Source organism: Marmota marmota, unplaced genomic scaffold (genome assembly GCF_001458135.2).
Source record: "Marmota marmota marmota unplaced genomic scaffold, marMar, whole genome shotgun sequence".
Classification (NCBI taxonomy): domain Eukaryota; kingdom Metazoa; phylum Chordata; class Mammalia; order Rodentia; family Sciuridae; genus Marmota; species Marmota marmota.
Genome location: NW_025999949.1, coordinates 26,847,229 through 26,866,003, shown reverse-complemented (window position 1 = coordinate 26,866,003; position 18,775 = coordinate 26,847,229).

The window sequence follows — 18,775 nt, the reverse complement described above, 5'->3', positions numbered from 1 at the left end:
TTTGGTTTCATCATTTTCTGAAACTGACACATCAGGTTTTCACACCTGAAACTTAACACTACCTGTAAGCATGCAGGTGAGTCCACTTTTATATTTTAAGGTGCATAAAGCAGTTTGTTCATATCTTATTGATGTTAACCCTCCCTGGGAAGATCTTGAGACCTTTGGGTATAATGCTTCCATCTATTCTTCCTGAATGCCCCCATGCCCTCCCTGGGGGGAGTAGTGCTATATGATCAATTTGCTTGGTGAAATGGAATCCTAGGGCACATTCAGGCTGAGAATGTTCTGTCTTCCTGGCAGTCTCCTTTACTATGTGCCTTACACTTGGAATTAGCGGAGTGATGGTGTGATTTTTGTTTAATGCCTGCCCCCTCTCCCACTTCAGATGTCAGCTCTGTAAGAATAGGACCTGTTCCCTGCACAGCTGTGTTCCCAGTGCCTTGACATCATAAATCACTAGATTATGTGGTGGAAGACACTAAGTGCTATTGAAAATTCTAGGTAGGCTAGGAGTGCTGGGCAAGAGAGTTTGCAATTTCCCAGGGTGGATGAGGGAGGGTAGGTCTCATTAAGGAGCATTACTTAGGCTTAAAGAAGAATGACTTTAGGACATTGGCCAGGAAATGGATGAATCTGAAGACTATCATCCTAAGTGAAATAAGCCAGTCCCAAGAAGTCAAATGTCAAATGTTTTAATATGTGGAAGCTAACCCACAATAAGGGGGGAAGAGGGGAAGAATAGTTTTCAGTAGATGAGAAAGAGGAATGAAGGGAAGGAAACAGGGATAGGAAAAGGAAAACAGTGGGATGAATCCATAATAATTTTCCTATATACATATATGAATACACCATAGTGAATCCCACTATCATGTCCATCCACAAGAATGGGGTCCTAATTGGAATAAGTTATATTCCAAGTTTGCAATTACATCAGAATTAATTCTAATCATATATAACTAAAGAGAACCAATTTAAAAAACAAACAAACAAACAAAAAAAAACATGCAAGTCAAGCTAGGAAGGAAGGCAGGCAATTGTTAGTGAGAATCTGGAAGGAGTCCCACAGCCCAGAACAGGTGCAGAGGTCTTGGCACAGGAGGGACTGGAGCAGAGCCCAAAGGGAGGAAGATGCAGGCAGGGGTCATGGGTCAGATCATGGGAAGCCTATGGCCCCTGGGAAATTTGGGCTGTTCTTGAGACATTGGAGAGCTCAGAGACAAGGAGTGACATGATCTGATGTAATTAAAACACTTCGTTCCAACTGCCCTGCCAAGAACAGACAGGCTCAGGGAGACCAGTTAAACAATTGCTATGATGGAGGCTAGGAATTTTGGCAGGTGGTTGCAATAATCTGGCAAGTTGATGGTTCTATCTTCAAATTATATCCTGAAGTGCCCACAGGGTGATGTATGAGAGTGGGGTCCGGAGTGACGCTAGATGGTTGGAGATGGGACATTGGGGTGGAGCCGACTGTGGGGTGGGGGGCTACTTCTAGTTTCCACAGTAGTGTCCTTTTCTGCGGGCTGAGGGTTTTGCCCACAGAGGCTTTGGCTGGTCTGGTCTGGGAACGGACATTTCTCTAGGGGCTTTGAGGAGCTGGGAAGAGTGAGAGGTGTGAAGGACAGACAATGACGCAGCCAAATATAGAGGGACACACCTCTGTACCCCTTTCTGCCCTTAACTGACTGTGACTTCCCTGGATCCCATCTTCTCTATCCATAAAAAAAAACCCCTACAGTCCCAACTCCTACCTACCTTTGCTGAGGTGACACCATCTTCTCTTTGGGGAGGTCCAGGAAGCTGTTCAGGAGTGGCATCTACGCACTGAGCAGTGAATTCTATATTGAAGCCTCAGTGGCTGGCTGCCAAGCAGCCCCTCTATGTCACCTCCTCTGTCAACCCCAAGCTAGTACCTCCTGGAGAGAGCAGGCCTTCCTGCTGAAAGGTAACCTCCTCTGAGCACAGTTCAGGTGGGCTCTCCGGGAGGCTCTACCGAGATGAGGGGACACATCTTCACTGAAGAGCTGCTTGTTCTGTAACATGCTCTTCAAGTGGCACAAACATGAGGAAGCAAACTCAGAGAAGTAAGAAACCTCAGATCACCTGCTACTGATAGGGCCAAGTTCACCTCATATCCATTGGCTTCAGAACCTTGCATGATTTTTCTCCAACTTAGATGAAAGGAAACTTACTTTCCATAATGAACTTGACTTTATAAATCCATTGTTGGTTCACATGAAAATCACTGGTAATTTCAGGCAAAGGTTACTTTTGAAAAAAGTCAAACTTTCTTCAAATATTCATCATGTGCACTGGGATGACCTTTATCAGTATGTCACCACAGTGAAGAGACTTTCATTGCTACTGTTCATTCTCTCCCGTGCAAAAGGACAGATTCTTGCTGGGAAAGAAGACAGGTCAGTCTGAATGGTGAAGGTCAAAGGGCAGGTTGAATGACAAAGTGGGGTGAGGGGCTGGCCAGAGGTCGTGTTGAGGAGTGACCAGTGGAACTGGAGGTCTGCTGGAAGTGAGGAGGTGACGGACGGGGATTGGGACTCTAGTTTAGATCACATGCAGGAGTTCTAGTGTCTTTGAGACATGTGAGTAGACATTGAATTTCTTTTAAATTACTTGTGGCTGCCTCACTATACTTCTTAATTAGAACAAGGGGCATTTCTGATCCCATAAGAGCAATGTGCAAAGAGAGACTTGGGTTGGATTGATGGATTGGACCACTTGAACAATGTGAGTGAAGAATATCCATATTCTTGCTTCCCCACAGAGAGGAGCCCAAGCTAGCACTATTTAGGCTGAGGAGACTCTGAAGGTACAAAGTGTGACACGGTGCCTCTTTTCCCTCTCCAGGAATTGTTACAAGGTCTGTAAGGATTTCCTTGCCTGAAGCTCAGTTTTCATGTTACCAGGCATAATTCACTAGCATGTACACAATATGTCACATTTTTAGCAAGTTTACATACATCTATCTCCAAATTTTTATGCAGGTAGTTCATGTATATGCATAGGACTGAAAGGATTAACACCCAAATGTTGATACCAATTTTATCTGGGGTATGGGACTAGGGCTGGTAGTATGGCTCAGCAGTAGAGCTCTTGCTTAGTATGCCCAAGCCCCGGTTTGATCCCCAGCACTACATAAAATAGAGAAAAGAACTTCAAATGTTTATATGTTTTCTTTTTTTCCTTTCAGTTCTTTTTTTTTCTTTTTTACAATGAGCATTGTTTTAATCCTAAGTTTTATCATTAGAAGAGAACATGTAAGATGATATTGCTCAGAGTGAGCCACACCAGGTGATCTCTCTGTCTCATGAACTCTGTCTTAATGAGTTCTACTTTTGTCTGGTGTGCTCTGCTTGGAAGAGGATAAGAGCAGGATGTTGGGATTGAGCCCTGGTCTGGTGGCCTGCCATGCCCTTGGGCTCTTCCTGCTCGGTGTCCATGCCCCCAACATACACATAAACACACAGCCTTGTTGGGGAAACCCCCTGTGAGAAGAAATCCTGTCCTAGGGAGAAGCTGGGAGTGACCCAGCAAGCCCAGGCAGAAGGAAGACAACAGAAAAAGCCCTGGTCTCTGGGGGCAAGGCCCAGCCTCTGGTCCTATGGTGAGGACTCCTCTCTCAGCTCAGCACTCCCCCCACCACCCTGCACTCTGTGGAATCCCTGAAGGGTACAGTTGGGTGAGACCTGAGTTCAGTCCATCTCTCTCATCTTACAGATGGGAAAATAGGCCAAAAGAATGCTTCAGGAAGGTGAAGTTAAGGGTAGCTTGTCTAAGTCTCTGGTTACCCTAGAGAGCAGCTTCCCTCAGAAAGAGTGATATTGTTGTGAATATCAACATCGCACAACAGCCAGCAGCCAGGAGCTCTTCCAAGCTTTTACGTATAATTTAAAATATCTTCTCTTCGGGGCTGGGGATGTGGCTCTAGCGGTAGCGCGCTCACCTGGCATGCGTGCGGCCCGGGTTCGATCCTCAGCACCACCTACAAACAAAGATGTTGTGTCTGCCGAAAACTAAAAAATAAATGTTAAAAAATTCTCTCTCTCTCTCTCTCTCTCTCTCTCTCTCTCTCTCTCACACACACACACACACACACACACTCTCTCTCTCTCTCTCTCTCTAAAAAAAATAATAAAATAAAATAAAATATCCTCTCTACATGATTTGCTAGTGATGGTTACCATCCTCATTTCACAGAGGGTCACTTTATAGGAGGTTGGAGCATAGAGGGGGCAGAAGCAGCCCAAAGCTGCACAGCTGTCAGTGGCAATGGAGCAGGACATCAAACCTCCATTACCTCAGGAAGAATCCTGATCCAAGGCAGGACCCTCTCCTAACAGTTCACAGCCAGGCCTGACAGCACCCGTGGCCATTGGAAGGTCAGCAACATCCTGTCTTGCATGGAGACTGGGACTGGAGATGCCTGGTGTTGGGATGGCTATGACCCTCCCTGCCCAGACACTGGCCTAGAAAGTTCTGAAAGGCAGAAATCATGTCACCTTGGCACTGTTGCATGGTCTTGGGGAAGCTGCCTGCCTTCTTCACTCTGCCCCCTCAGTTTCCCCAAAACACTCATCCAGGGTGGAGGTGGCTTCACTTCACACAGGGCTTTCACATGCACTGTGCCCTGTTGTCCATGGCCTTGAGAGGTGGTTAATAATGAGAATTTGGTGAGTCTTGCTGAGGCTATTCATGCCGTTAATACAGACCCAGGCCAGAGCCAGGTGGGCCTGAGGCAAGCATGCTGCAACCTCGAGCCACAGTGTCCTGCCTGCTGGGTGACCTGGGCAGTCCTGGGCATCTCTGCACTCAATCTCCTTTTCACCAATGGATGTTGAGCTGATGCCACACCTGGGGCTCAGCCTCACCTTCCTCCACGTACACGCAGCTCCTTCCTGCCTCCTCTTCCCCTCCTGCCTGGGCTTCAGGTGGAAGGCTCAGAGCCAGGCTGAAGGTCCCTCACCAGGGCTACTCTGCCAGGCTGAGCCTTAGACTCCTGGCTGAGGTCTAAGTGCTAAGGCTCTGCTCCTTCCCTGCCCTTTGGCCCTGCCAGACCCAAGCTCCACTTTGCAGGGGTGGGGAGGGATGGGGTGAGCATGGCAGAGCACCAGATGCTCCTGTGTCGTGGCTTGAACCTGGAATGTTCTCCAAAGGCTCATGTATAGAAGACTTGGTCCCGGATGCAGCCATCCTTGGTCCCCAGGCACCATCAAAGGTGAGGCTTAGGGAAGTGGTTGGATGTTGAGGACTCTGATATCAGCAGAGGATTAATTAATTTATGGATTCAGTGAATGAATGAGTGAACTACTGCGAGGTGGTAGAAACTGTAGGAAATGGGACTTGGTTGAAGAGGGTTGGTCCTTTGGGGTGTGGCCCTTGAGGACTATACCTTATCCCTATCTACCCCCAGCCCCCATGCTTCCCTGCTGCCATGAGTGGAGCAGTTTTGCTCCGCCACATCCTCTCCACGGTTATATTCTGCCCAGAAATATACACAGGCCCAGAAATGTGACGCTAGCCCACCATGGACTGAACCCTCTGAAACTATGAGCCAGAATAAATCTTTCCTCCTTTAAGTTGTTTTTCTCAGGCATCTTATCACAGTCATGGAAGGCTGGCTAACACACTCTGCCTTCCTGCTGGAGTCTTGCTAATCATAGAATTTTACCCCAGCTGTCCTCCTCTGCCACCAGCTGCAGCACCTGTGGGCCAGGACACCGCCCTGAGGGTGGTCACTGCTTCTCTTTGGCCACGTGGCTCTGTCCCTGGACCATGAGGGAGGCACAGAGAGCAGGGCATCTCACCCTCAGGCGTCCAGGGCTGGTAGGGGTGGGTCTTGGAGGCAGACAGGAGGACAGCAAATGCCCTCTTTGTTGTTGTAGATGTTGAGCCTGGGACCTGGCAAATGCTAAACAAGGATCCTTCCACTGAGCCACACTCCCAGCCTACAAGAGTCCCTCTTTATGAAGAGATTCACTGTTCAGGACAGGAGCATGAGAGGTTGGAGCAAAGGTATAGGTCCAAGGTGGGGCAGAGGAACCCCCAAGTGCAGCAAGAATGCCATTCTGCAAAATGTGCTGCACACCAGCTCTCTCAAGGCACCCGGGGTCAGGCCAAGGCACATTGGCATGGCAAAAACTCTATAGAGTCCCACAGTAAAGGAGTGGGACTTCTTTTGCCTTGTTAAGTATTTTCCAGATGTATACACTGTGGTGTATCCACTGTGGGAACTGCTGGCTGGAGTCACAGGGTCCTGCCGCTGGACAAACTCCAAGTGGTCTCTGAGTCCCTCCCTCGCATTTTATTCGGGGAAGCTGTGAAAGGAGGGAGTCAGCCCTGGAAGCAGGAAGTCCTCACTGGCCTGGTGGGATTACCATTCCCACTCTCCTCCCACCGGGAAAGTGCAACTTAAAAGCAAAAGTAATAGAACTCCTGCTTCTTTACCTGGCACACGTCCTACATAGAGACCAAAACTCCCAGCAAGATTTGGCCACATAACCTGTAGTGGCACCTCCTCCTTCACAGAGAATCTAAATTAAGCTTATCAGCAAGAATTTCTGCAAAGGAGTTCAAATGTAGTTAAGCTTCCTATTTCTTGTTGCTCTGTCTTGCAATAACTAAATTTAGTTGTGGGCCTGGAGATCAGCACTCCAGATGCTGAACCCCCCTTTTCACAACGTCTATGGGCTATCTAGTGTCATAAATTTTCTGTCTTAAACTCTATATAATTATGTGTAAGAGTTGTCAGGCGGGAAGTGTGTTTACAAAAGCAGAATGTGATAAGGGAGACTTAGGCCTGAAGCCTTCAAAGGGCATATACACTTCAAAGGAAAGTAGTTAGATCCTGGGGAAAGTCTTTTACAATCCAAAGGGTAAAAGTGAACGTTGCTAATTAGGTTCCTTGGAAATCAGCTGGCGGCCAGGGAGAAATCTCCCTTTCCTAAGAACTAATTTTCTCAGAGTGTCCTGGGTTTATTCGGGTCTGGGTTAATTACCTGCTACAATTAAAAAAAAAAAATCTTTTATGTAGACTTCTGCAAACTGTGAGCCTCTGAGCTCCTTTCTTCTTACTCATAATTGTTCTTGAACTATCAGCACTATCAGTGTAAAATTGTAAAGATTTCTGGTCTTGGGGTTCAGAGGGACAAATGGATTTAGGCAAAAGCCCCCACATCTGGACCTGGCTGCAGCCAATAAACCTGCTTCCTGTGCTAATTCCTCAGTGTCCAGCCTTGTCTGTCCTACTTCACACTGAGAAAAAATAAATAAATAAATAAAAATAAATTTAACAAAACAATTCATTGCACGGAACTATGTTAATATGATTTTTTCTTTCTTCTTCTTTTTTAAGTTCTGGGGATTAAACCCAAGACCTTGTACACACTAGGCCATATGTGCTACTGCTGAGCTAACCCCTGGCCCAGTGAGATTTTAACTCACAAGATTTAAAAGAAAGGAGGTATCCCCTCATACATTGACTGGCGGGACTGCAGATTGGTGCAGCCAATATGGAAAGCAGTATGGAGATTCCTTGGAAATCTGGGAATGGAACCACCATTTGACCTAGCTACCCCTCTCCTCGGACTATACCCAGAGGACTTAAAAACAGCATCCTACAGGGACACAGCCACATCAATGTTTATAGCAGCAAAATTCACAATAGCTAAACTCTGGAGCCAAACTAGATGCCCATCAGTAGATGAATGGATTAAAAATGTGGCATTTATACACAATGGAATTTTACTTGGCAATAAAAAAGAATAAAAGCCAATGGGAAACGTACAGAAGTGGTGGGCACAAGTTTCAGGCGGTGCCTTTCTCTTTACTCTCTCTTGCTGTCTGGCATATGGACATGATAACTGGACTTAGTGCAGCTTTCTTGGTTCATGAGGTAAAAACCATAAATTGAGGATGGCAGGGTGACAAAATAGCAAGAGACTGGATTCCTGAGAACTGTGATCTGCCACTGCAACCCTTTGGCTCCTGTCTGGACTTTAACATAAGAAAGAAATACTTGGTTTGAGTCACTATTATTTTGGGTATTAATCACTCACTACCAGGGTGACTAAATGTCCCGGTGCTCCTGGAACTCTTCTGGTTTTAGCATTGAAGGTTCTGTGCCCTGGGAAAGCCCTAGTCTTAGGCAAACTGGAAAGGCTGATCCCTCCACGGAAACCCAACCCTACAACACTCAGTCTCTACATATTAGAAGATCAACAGTCAATGTGCAATACCAAGATGTTTCCCTGCTTCCCAGCTGACCCTGCCCAGATGCATGGTGCCACTCTCCTGCAACACACAGGGGCAGGTCTGCATGTTGCAACACCTGCTGCAAAACACCCGATTAGAAGGCCACTCATCTATATATGCAGAGACCACACTGCAGTTTAGCTGGTTTGGCTGAATATGTGGTTTGGAATGAACAGACTCAGGTTTGGACATGGCTCTGTGTCTCCCTGGCTGTGGACTCCCCAGCCAGGAACTTGACTCTTTGGGCTACAGTGTCCTCAGCTAAGGAAACAGTCATAACAGTGCATATCTCCTGGAATCCTCTAGAGGAATGGTTGAGATAAAATCTGTAGACAGCATTTACTCTGCTCTGGTAGCCAGGCTCACCCAGAGGTGGGTGTTTCATAGGAACCTGCATTCATGAGGATGGTGAGGGTGGATTCTGGGGCTCTAGCCTTCCTGTGTGACAGTGAGGGGGACCTGAGTTCCACAAGGCTAACTGACCTAAGAATAGCGCTGAGGAGAAGCAGGTCAGGGCCCAGGAGCCAGGCAGAAAGAAAACAGAGTGTCCTCAAATCCACCAGGGCCACACACCTTCCTCACATCACTGCTTGGTCCTTGCAGCGACTCTCCAGCCTGACAAGAGAAGCTAAACTGAGGGCCAAGCACCTTGCTCAAGGTCACACACCCAGCCAGAGGCAGAGGCAGAGTTTGTAGGACAGTCAGGGACTATTGTGGTGGAACAAGGGCTGAGACAATGAACTAAATCCCTGGGGCCAATAAACCACTACTCTCTACTACTCTTTGTAGCATGGCATGTGCCTTCCGTCATGCTTTTTCTTTCTTTCTTTTTTTTTCAAAATTGCTGGGATTATAGGCATGTACCACTGTTCTTGGCCCTCTTGCCCTTTTCAATGGATCTGTTGTGATACCCTGATAAAACCACAGAAGCAAAACATTTGTACAAGTTGAAATAGTTACTGGGGGACAACTTAAATAAACTTTCTAGCTTCACTTCTTTTTTCTTTTTTCTTTTTTGGGGTAGTGGGATTTGAACCATTGATCCACATCCCCAGCCCTACTTTGTATTTTATTTAGAGACAGGGTCTCACTGAATTTCTTAGTGCCTTGCTGAGGCAAAGGCTGGCTTTGAACTTGGGATCCTCCCGTCTCAGGCGTGCACCATGACTTTACTTAATCAACTTGAAAATCCCTGATTTTAGAGGTCACAGAGCTGGGCAATACATTGTTAGTTTCCCACTAGTTCTAACGTGGATAACGCCTCTGACATGTGGTGATGACGATAACACTTGCCTAAGTTACTTTTCAGGGACTTGAAGTTCACTTTTGCTGAAAACACTGACTCTTCACTTGGGCCTGCAGCTGCCCACAGGTGACTGGAATGGGATCTCTGTTTCCACATGATGTCTGCCCCCTTTGCTGTCTTAATCTTTGGGTCAGATTCTACTCAGCTCTGCATGTAGACAAGCTGTCAGTTGGAGCTGGTGTGTTTTCTCCTGCCCCATTCTTGTGCTTTCTCAGTAGCCACAGCAGCCAAGCACTCAGTATGCTCCAGACCTGTCCTAAGGCCAGTTTGAACCCCAAGGCCAGGATGTCTGCACAGGAGGATGGCGCCAGCTGCAGCAGTACACCTTGATCAGAACTGCCTGGGGACCTGAGTCCTATGCAACAAGGCACTGCTGGCCAGAGGAATCTACCAGAGCCTGGCCACCCTCAGCAAGGCAGTAAGATCATGCATCTCCCTGTGCTCAGGTAGCAGCCTGGTTCCCCAATCAGGGTGTCTCCCTTCAGGTGAGCCCCTCCGCCCACTTTGGCTAAAGCTGAAGTTAATACCCTACCTGGAAATTCACATTCACATGATTCAACTTTGTTTTTACCTTCCCCAAGTCAAAAGCTCCTGTCTCTGGTAGCAATATCCTAATGATGGGATATTTTCTTAAATTATTTTGTTGATGATCCTCTCTCCGTTTTTAAAATAAAAGCTTGTGTCCTCTATTTTGCCAACACATTTTGTCTAAATGTTAATCTTCTTGAACTGCTCTTCTAAAAGTTTTCTAGTTTCTTTCCTATTTTTCATCTTTGGGCTTTTGGACTTAAAAAAACTTAACTTTCTGTTAAGTTTTTCATTTCTGCCATTGTTTCTTTAATTCCTAAGAGTTCCAATATATTCTCTCAATGTTCCTTTTAAAATACTGTTCTGTTACTGCAAAATTATTTCTCCTATTTCTTTGAGGCTATTAATAATTCTTTTTTTATATATTTATTTTTTTAGTGGAAGTTAGACACAATTTATTTATTTATTTATTTATTTTTATGTGGTGCTGAGGATCGAATCCAGGGTGTCGCACATGCTAGGCAAGCGCTCTACTGCTGAGCCACAAGCCTGGCCCCATTAATGCTTCTTTTAAATACGATATGTGATTTCTTTGCTCAGGGTACTCTGAGTCCTTTGAGCAGCTTTTGGTTTGTTTGTGACTCTGCTTCTCAGGTGTCTGATGATCCTGATCCGCTCCCTTTTGAAGAGAGACTAAAACAACAGATTGGAGTTTGAGCAGGTGGGTGGTGTTTATTAATAGCTGGCTTCCATAGGGGTCGGTGGCGCTCAGTGCTGGCTTTGGTTGCATATTCGAATCATCTGGAGCTTCTGACTCTGGATTCCTCACTATGGAACAGCGCTGGACAATTAAGTCAGAGCTGGGGGTGGGGCCCAGGCATTCTGTTTTTATGAAGCTCCTGGTGGATTCCTGTGTGCTCTCTGGGCCAAGAGCCTCCACCAAGACTGTCAGCCCTGCTTTTCTTGGGAAATCAGGCCCAATGGCTGGCTGCTGGCATTCAGGGTGCCCCTGGGTTCCAGCTGGATGCAGGTGGCCTTCAGTGTGTATGTGGTCACATTGCTTTGTTTTCAGTTTCATACCCTCACTCACCTTTGTGTCTGGTGGGTTTGCGCAATCAAATCGGAACGATTTCAGACATGTTGGTCAGATCTTCAGGACGTTGAGACAGGAGGATTGCAAATTTGCAGCCAATTTGGGCAATTTAGCAATACCATGTCTCAAAGTGAGATTTTTTTTTTTTTTAAAGGGCCGGATTTAGCTCAGTAGTAGAGTACCCTGGGTTCAATTCCCAGTACCAAACACACCACCTCAAGTGTGCCTGTTTCCCCGTCTTCTGCAGGACCGAGGTGAAGTGGTGGGGCACAGGAGGGCGTCTGAAGATCAGATCTGTTGCTTAAAGAGATGTTTTCAAAGATCATTCAGGCCCTTGCCCCCTCCCACACCCTCCCCGGCCCTTCCAGGGAGGACCTGCCCTGTGTGCCGAGTTCCATCTGATGGAACTCCCAAGGGAGACCTGGCGCACCTCTCCTGCCCTCCGGTTTTATCGGGGTCCCAGGGAAGTTTCCTCGCTGACTCTTTATGCCTACCTTCTTGGTTCTTTCCTGCATTCGTTTTGTCACTGTTGTCCCTTCTCTTGTTCTCTTGACCCTGTGCCTTTGAAAAATCTCCCCTAGTTGCTTTATGGGTCTTTTAGTGAGTTAAATCTGCCATCTTTAATTAAATATCTACATTTTTAATGTCAATAGAACCAAGTGCTCTTTTGATATTAAAGTAATGCATACACTTTATTAAAAATCCAGAGCATGGAAGCACGTATAGGGTAGGGTCGCCCCTTCCCAGCCCCAACCCTGCTCCCCAGATCCACCCTCTCTTACACTCAGGTTGGTGTCTGGGTTAGCTTCACAGAGCACCACACACTAGGAGGCTGAAAACTATAGCAACTTATTGTCTGCTAGTTCTGGTGCCAACCAGTCTGAAACAGTGGGGCCTGGGAGAGGAGACTTCTACCCTCTTCCTGGCTCCTGGAGGCTGCCCGCAGTCCTCGGGGCACTTAGGCTGTGAGCACATCAGTCTCTGCCTCTGTCTGCATACGGCCACCTCGCTGGGTGTCTTGGTGACTCTGTCTTCTCCTATAAAGACACCAGTCATTGTGTCAGGGGGCTGGGCCTGTTGGGAAACTGAGGCAGCATGAAGACCCCCTTCAATCCCTGATTCTTGCAATCAAATCAGAACGATTTCAGGCATGTTGCTCAGAGTAACAGGAATGAGCTTACTGAAGGGACAGGAAAAGGGAAAGGGGACACTGTCAAGGAAAAGAGGGGTCCTCTCTGAGGAGAGAGGGACAACGTGCTTCTCCTGCTTTGCAGCTTTATTGGGGATTCCAGAGAAGTTTCCAGAGAGTCCTGCTCAGGCCCACCTCTTGAGTTTTGACTGACAGCAAGATGACATCAGACTCTCAGGTTCTTACTGCCATGACAATTCTAGGTTCCCTTGGCCCATACTGACAGGTTCTAACTGGATTCTTCCCCATACGTTCTTATGGATTTTATTGTTAGGAGGAATCATCCCAATGTCTCTGAGTTCAGGATCTGGTCACAAAGGTCTCCTGGCTTCCTCCCATAGACATTATCTTGGGCCTGCATTTCCCCTGCAGATAACAGGTAGTTTGCTGAGGAATGTGATATAGCCTGACCCCTTAGCCTAGGCAGGGCTGCAGGTAAATTGCTTCTTGGAAAAGAAAGCAGGTGAGGGTCAGCACTGTGGGCCCATGGCATAGAATTATTCCCTTCACCTCATGTTCCCCCACTCACATCTGTCTGTCCCCTAACAATTGAACACCTTGTTCAATGTGACCTGTTAAAAGAAAAAACTATCCCAGACCCTTGGTACAGGAGGGTAAGGCAGACTTTCTTCAGGCCTGTTGTGTGAGAGGTAGGAACCACTGCAGTGGAGTTTTGGAAGAAGAAGAGACGTTGGGCTCAAGTCCAACTACAAGAAAAACTGGGAATTTATAGTCAAGGAGTCGAGTAGGACGTGGCTGGATGGGAAATTGCCGAGAGGAAGCACTAGAGGCGCTGCAGGGGGCTGGCCTGCTGCACAACTGAGGCGCCACAGAAACTCCCGCTTTAAACCCTGATTCTTGTGACCACACCAGAAAGATTTTGGACTTGCTGCCCAGAGGAAGGGCAGGACTTTATTAGAAGGGATAAGAAGGAGAAAATGGGACACTCCCAGGGAGACATGGGTCTATCCTTTTGGGGATCATGATGGTACATTCCTCTTGCCCCCCAGTTTTATTGGGGGTCCCAGGGAAGTTTCCAGAGATTCCCATGAAAGTCCACCTCTGAACTTTTAACTGACAGCAGGATTGCATCAGACTTTCAATTCCCCTCTTCACAGTGCAATTCTAGGTGACTTTGGCCCATGCTAACTGGTTTTTACAGATTTTATGATTAGGGGGGATTATCCTTATCTCCCTGAGTTCTGGGATTGAGGCTGTGTAAAGATCACAAAAGTTTTCTCCTTCAGGGTGATTTGTGTTGTTGTTGTTGTTGTTCTTCTTTTTTATTTTAGTTGTAGATGAACACAATACGTTTAGTTTTAATTTTTTATTTTTATATGGTGCTGAAGGTCGAACTCAGTACCTCATATGTGCTAGCCATGCGCTCTACCACTGAGCGACAACCTCAGCTCTCACTTGAGTTCTTTTTTATGGGCATTTCAGGCCTTCATTTCCCTGCAGATGAGAGGTTGTTTGCTGAGAAATGTAGTATATCCTGTTGACTCAAGCCAGGCAGAACTGCAGCTAAATTGATTTGTAAAAAAAGAAAGTATGTGGTGGTCAGCACAGTGGACCAGTTTATAGAATTATTTCCTTAACTTCATGTTTCCACCTCTCACATTTATCTGTTCCCTACCAGGAGGGATCCAGACTAACCCTGTCTGAGGGACTCTGATGAAGGCAGGCCTGTCATGAGATAGGGGCCTAAGGAGGTTCCCCCGGGACAGAAGGGAATCTCAACTCATCCTGTTATGGTTTCGATGTGAGGTGTCCCCCAAAAGCTCATGTCTGACACAATGCAAGAAAGTTTAGAGGAGAAATGATTGAGTTCTGAGAGTCTTAACCCAATCAGTGGATTAATCCCCTGATGGGATTAACTGGGTGGTAATTGAAGGCAGGTGGGGTGTGGCTGGAGGAGGTGGGTCATTGGGGGCATGGCTTTGGGGTATATATTTTGTATGTGGCAAGTGGAGTCTCTCTCCCTCCCTCTCCCTCTCCCCTTCCTGATCATCATATGAGCTGATTCCTTCCACCACAGTCTTCTGCCATGATGTTCTGCTCATCTGGAGCACTGGGAAATGGAGCCTGCTGTCTGTGAACTGAGACCTCCGAAACCCTGAGCCCCAAATAAACTTTTCCTCCTCTAACATTGTTCTTGTTAGGTTTTTTAGTCACAGCATTGAAAAAGCTGACTAAAACACAGCCCTTGAAGAGTCCTAACACATATTGTGCACAATTTTAGGACATGTCAGAAAAAGGTACAAGCAGAGATACATTGAGAAAAGCAAGGAATACACACTTGAAGGGACAGAAGTGAGAAGCACTTTTTCAGCTTTGGGCTCTTGTTTTAAAAGAAACTTTGTAAATGGTGAACATGAGAAAATAGGGGATGGTGTCTACCTGGTGTGTTTGACTTTGTTTAAAGCATGGGTAGATCATGGTGGTCTGGTTCTTTTTAGGATCTGTAGGCTGGTGCTATCTAGTTAATAGAAAGCATTTGGAATGTACCTACATCATAGGTCTCTAACTACATTTTCTCTTGGTTTTATTTAGTCTAAGGAAAATATGTTGTGTAAGTTAGCAATGTATGTAAGCATTAATTAACTGGACTAGCCATTCTCTAATGTTCATGGGTTTTTAAAAAATTCCACCAGAAAATTTTAGAACTAATAAATGAATTCAGCAAAGTAGCAGGATATAATATCAATACCCATAAATCAAAGCATTTCTATGCATAGGTGATGAATCTACTGAAAGAGAAATTAGGAAAACTACCCCATTCAAAATAGCCTCAAGAAATATAAACTACTTAGCAATCAATTTAACAAAAGAAGTGAAAGACCTCTACAATGGAAACTATAGAACACTAAAGAAGGAAACTGAGGAAGACCTTAAAGATGGAAAGATCTCCCATGCTCTTGGATAGGCAGAGTTAATATTGTCAAAATGGCCATCTACCAAAACTCTTATACAGACAATGTAATTCCCATTAAAATCCCAATGACATTCTTCATAGAACTATAAAAGGCAATCATGAAATTCATCTGGAAAAATAAGAGACCCAGAATAGCCAAAGCTATCCTTAGCAAAAAAAAAAAAAAAAAAAAAAAAANAAAAAAAAAAAAAAAAAAAAAAAAAAAAAGTAAAGCAGGAGGCATCACAATACCAGACCTTAAACTGTACTAGAGAGCAGTAGTAACAAAACAGCACAGTATTGGCATCAATATAGACATGTAGATAAATGGTACAGAATAGAAGACAGAGATCAACCCACATGAATACAGTTATCTCATACTAGACAAAGACGCCCAAAACAGACATTGGAGAAAAGGTAGCCTCTTCATCAAACGGTGGTGAAAACTGGAAATCCATATGTAGCAAAACAAAATTAAACCTCTATCTCTCATCATGTGCAAAACTCAACTCAAACTGGATCAAGGAAATCAGAATTAGAAAGAGACCCTGTGCCTAATAAAAGAAAAAGTAGGCCCAAATCTTCATCATATTGGATTAGGTCACAACTTCCTTAACAAGACTCCTAAAGTGCAAGACATAAAATCAAAACCAATAAGTGGGATGGATTCAAACTAAAAAGCTTCTTCCCAGCAAAAGAAACAATCACTGAGGTGAAGAAAGGGCCTACAGTTTGGGAGCAAATTTTTACCACACGCACATCAGATAGAGCACTAATCTTCAGGATATATAAAGAACTCAAAAGACTTAACCCTTCCAAAAACAACCCAATCAATAAATGGGCTAAGGAACTGAATGGATACTTCTGAGAAGAAGATATATAAGTGGTCAACAAATATATGAAAAAGTGTTCAACATCTTTAGTAATTAGAGAAATGGAAATAAAAACTACTCTAAGATTTATCTCACCTCAGTCCAAATGGCAGTTATCAAGAATACAAGTAAGAGGATACAGGGGAAAAAGGTACACTCATACATTGCTGGTGGAACTGCAAATTGGCGTAACCACTTTGGAAAGCAGTGTGGAGATTCCTCAGAAAACTTAGAATGGAACCACCATTTGACCCAGCGATCCCACTCCTTGGACCATACCCAAAGTATTTAAAGTCAGCATACTATAGTGACATAGCCACACCAATGTTTATAGCATCTGAGTTCACAATAGCTAAACTGTGGAACCAACATAGATGCCCATCAATAAATGAATGGATAAATAAACTGTGGTATATATGCACAATGGAATATTACTCATCATTAAAAGAGAATAAAATTATGGCATTTGCAGGTAAATGGATGGAATTGGAGAATATTATGCTAAGCAAAGTAAGCTAATTCCAAAAAACTAAAGGCCAAATGTTTTCTCTGATTAGTGGATTCTCATGTATGATGGGGGGTCACATGGGAAGAATGAAGGAACTTTTGATTGAGCAAAGGGGAGGGTGGAGAGGGGTTATGGGGATAGGAAATATGGTGGAATGAAATGGACATCATTACCCTAGGTACATGTATGATTGCATGAATGGTACGTCTCTACACTGTGTACAACCAGAGAATTGAAATGTTGTGCTCCATTTGTGTATGATGAATTGAAATGCATTCTGCTTTCATGTACAAGTAAGTAAAACAAATAAAAATAATAATAACCCTGGAAGAAAACAGGTCTTGAGTAAAGTTGAGGGTGTTCATGAAGCGTCTTGGATTTCAAGTTTCTTTTCCCTTTTATTAGTCTTCTTTCTACCTATCCATGTTTCTTCTATCCTATCTCAGGCCCACGTAGGGGATGCTCGGTGATGAGGACGGCTAGATTTCTTTTTTTAACCATATGATTTATTTTTTTTTCAGTCATACATGACAGCAGAATGTATTTTGACATATAATACATACATGGAATGTTCATACGTCAATCATATTGTCTATTCTATTCTGCTGCCCTTCTTATCCCCCCTACTCCTCCCCTCCTCTCCCATCCTTTCTCTCTATCCAATCTAATGTGACACACTTTTTTTTCTTTTTCTCATCACAACATCATATATGTATTCTGTATAACAATGAGGTTCTCCTTCCATCTTCCGTGCAACTCCCCTTCTCCCTCTTTTTCCCTCCCACCTCTCTTCTCTATTTAGTGGTAGTCTTCTTCTCGTGCTCTGAGGACGGCTAGATTTTGAGTCAAGTGTGCTCAGATATTGAGGATGGGGTTTTGGGCTGAACTGACTCAGCAGGATTCTTGCTTGACTTGGGTGGTGCTAGACAGACATGGAAGTCACAGGTTGAGGCTTAGTTGGAGAAGGACTCAGAGGAGCCTAGCTAAAGTGTGGCTAAGGAGAGAGTCTTCAGCCAGATCTCATTTTAATCTAACTATATCTTCAAAGACTCTATTTCTGAATAAGTCACATTCTGAGATTCCTAATGGATGCATATCTTTTAGAGAACATGATTCAGTTTAGTACAACATCCTTACACATATTTTTCTTAAACAGAATCTTGAGACATTTCCTTTCTTATCCTGCTTTTCTCATCCCACAGCCCCATCCCAGCAAAAAGTCGACTCTTAGTGGGAGGAGGAAGCAGGGAAAAGTCCAGGAAGGTTTCAAGGTTTTATGACTAAAGGTTTAAAACCCAGAAAAGGAAGGGGATTTGTGGGCATCTATAAGATATCTTCACCAGAGTCTCATTGCGAAGGCTTGGAGTATCTTCATGCACCTAATGTGCCTGTCATTATTCTCACTGGGAAGAAGAAGGCAAGGAGAGAATGTTCCAGAATGATACCATTAATTGGTGGGTGAGGAAGGGAAGTAAACCCATGGTCGATTACTGACATTAAACCCATTTGAATCACACCTTATACTTTGCCTTGATTTTCACATCCACAGTTACATTAAAATTCCCAGACCATACTCTCCTACTGAGTCAGCTGAATGAAGCAGCATTATGAAGATGATCTCTATTATAAAGGAACACAGTTGTTGAGAGATACAACTAAAGTCACATAGCAGTGCCAAAGTGTGCACTTTTTGTTTTCTTTTATTCCCTTTTGAAAAAAAAAATCAATACTGGGGATTAAACCCAAGGATACTATATCACTGAGCTATACCTTCATCCTTTAAAACAATTTAAAAAAATTTGGGGCAGGGTCTCACTAAGTTGCTGAGGCTGACCTGGCACTTGTGATGCTCTTGCCTCAGCCTCCCTAGTCGCTGGGATTACAGGCGTGTTCCATCGTGCCAAGCTGTTTTCTTTTACTCTAAATGAATTCTACCCAATAAAAAAACGTAATTTAAAATTCTCTAGTAGCTATATTAAAAAAGTAAAAGTTAACAGAAGAACTTATGCAACATATGCATGTAATAAATATATCTTAACTACACCCAATATATTACAATATTGTTTTAACACTTTATTGATATAAAAATACATA